The following is a 2,670-nucleotide window of genomic DNA, read 5'->3' on the forward strand; positions in this document are numbered from 1 at the left end:
TTTTAACATTAATAATAATAATTATCATAGTAATAATATTAATATTAGTAATAATGTTAATAATAATTATAAATGATAATAATTATTAGTTATAGTGTTAATAATGATACTAATAATAATAACATCATTAATATAACAAATTAATATTAATACATAATTATCAAAATGAAATATTATAAATTCTTTCATATAATACTTATAAATTATTACCATATTCATTATGTATAGAATTTATATATACCTATCTATATACAAGTAATTGTTCGTGAATCGTCGGGCACAGCCAAAAGGGTAATTGATTACGTGAATATAATTCCAAAACTTTCGAGACTCAATATTACAGACTTTGTTTATCTTGTCGAAATCATATAAAGATTAAGTTTAAATTTGGTCAGAAATTTCCGGGTCGTCACAGTACCTACCCGTTAAAGAAATTTCGTCCTGAAATTTGAGTGTGGTTGTCATGGCTAACAATAAAAATGTTTTCATGACAAATATGAGTTGACAAATGGAGTTTTATCATTATTGACTAATATAGATAAAACAATTCAATTAGGTGAAGCGTACGAATGAAGCTGTCACAACAGATTGAGATAGAGATTTAACTTTTGACGTAGTCACGGTGGAACTTAGAAAATAAGGTGCGTCTTAGCTTTTGACGTTGTCTTGGTTGAATTTCGGAATTCAAGGGATTTCAAAGAAAATCTTCGTTATCTACATAAGATTTGATTCTTCGGCGAATAAGGAAATTAGAATCTTCTTTGATTTAATGCAATAATCTATTTTGATTGTTCTGTCGGATATTTCACTATAAATTAAGCTCTTCCGTTCAATTATTCTCACCATTCCTATACTTTATTTCTTAGTTCGTGCATCCAAAAGATTGTGAAAATGCTTAATCCCGTTCTAATCCTTGATATTTTTTCTATTTATCATTTCTGTCATCCTTCTTTTCAATCTTCCACCAGAAAAAATCTGTTTACTTTTACTATTACCTTGGGGTGATACTATTCTTAATTATACCGTGTTTTTATATTGCTATTCGTATTAATATCCACAGTTTGTAACTTCTGCGTTGTTGGGTTTATATCTTCCCTTATATTACGATGTCCCTACTTCTGTCTCCTATAATCATTGTTATCCATAGTTAATGCTCTCTCCTATTTGCTGCGATTTACACCCCTATTTACACTTCGAAGCTTTATGCTCTGTTTTCTCTTCTATCCATTAAGCACATCAAGTAATGGTCCAGAATTCGCGGGTATGGAGTTTCGAATGAACGTGGCAAATGTTCTAAGAGAGAGATTGTAATAGCACGATCTTGATTGGTTAAATTACCAATATTCAAGAGAAAGATAGAACTATCAAGAAAATATGTTCTGGATGTGTTTATAGATTAGATAAAATATAAGAGTCTTGTAACATGACACATGATGATGTTATAGTCTGTGAATCATCATGTTTCATTAGAAACTCAGCATGACTTACTGTAATATAATCACGTTGATCAAGTGTAATTATATTATACTAACTCATGCTTCAATTCCTAACACTTCTCCAGAAACCATTCATAATTTAAACTCGAATTTACAGGAATTTAGAAACTAAAGTAGTTTCCTTTATGATGTAATATAGATAGTACTAAGAGATAAATAATTTCGGACGAGAATATTTATGAAAATATCTTCAGAAATATCGAAGATATTTATGATGATATTTTGGAATTTCTAAATTCGATGGTTGATGAAGAAAGATTTTCCGCAAGATTTTAACATGAGTACGGAGCAAGATATTCGTAGAAGGTTTCATCGGAAACAGAATCATCGGGATTCTTTATGTACAAGTTTAGTCCTTGTAATTTGTCCACAGCCTCCTTCATAATTTCGCATAATCCGCTTTTCAAAATTTCGGAGTGAAAGATCATATTTCTAATAGATAAATGTTATATGTATACATACAACTGTTGATGTAGAAATATTGCGAGTTTTCAAAGTACTGATTGCTGATTCCCGATAATTGGTATGGTAGTTCTCGTTACGAGATATGGATGGATATATGATAGGGTTTTAATGAACAAATATAATGATTTTTCAAAATGTTAAAGATCAACGAAGTTGTTGGTAAGTTTACTGATAATGTGATGAGATATAAACGGTTCTTCGGCAATGACGACGAAAGGCAACTTATATAATCAAGGTTATAATAAGGCTAATCCGAATGAAAGTCGAAATTGATTTAGTGGAGCTGTGACAAAATTGGCTATTTTAGAAAGGGATTACAAAGTTATTTTAGGTAATAACAACGCTAATGGAATTAACACAGCTACGTGTTAAATGTTTACTCAGTTTCTGAGAGTTTTTCAGGTGCATAACTATATGTATCAATCTTTTCTTCTGCAGATGGAGTGCAGTTGGTTCATCCTCTCGATTGACGTGTTTTCAAGAATCGTGAAAGGTTTGAACGCAGATCGTAATCGTCAAGATACAAATGAAGTTTAGGATGAAATCAAGTGGCAAACTTGAAGAATTGTTTAGTTTCATATATTATAATCAATATTTTAATTCATTTTAATTGTCCAATGTTGGTAGTCCTCGGTCGATAGTCCACAGTTAACAGTCCAATAATTCATATATAGTTTAATATATAATATTCTAATTGATTAATATATAT

Source organism: Rutidosis leptorrhynchoides, chromosome 5 (assembly GCF_046630445.1).
Source record: "Rutidosis leptorrhynchoides isolate AG116_Rl617_1_P2 chromosome 5, CSIRO_AGI_Rlap_v1, whole genome shotgun sequence".
Classification (NCBI taxonomy): domain Eukaryota; kingdom Viridiplantae; phylum Streptophyta; class Magnoliopsida; order Asterales; family Asteraceae; genus Rutidosis; species Rutidosis leptorrhynchoides.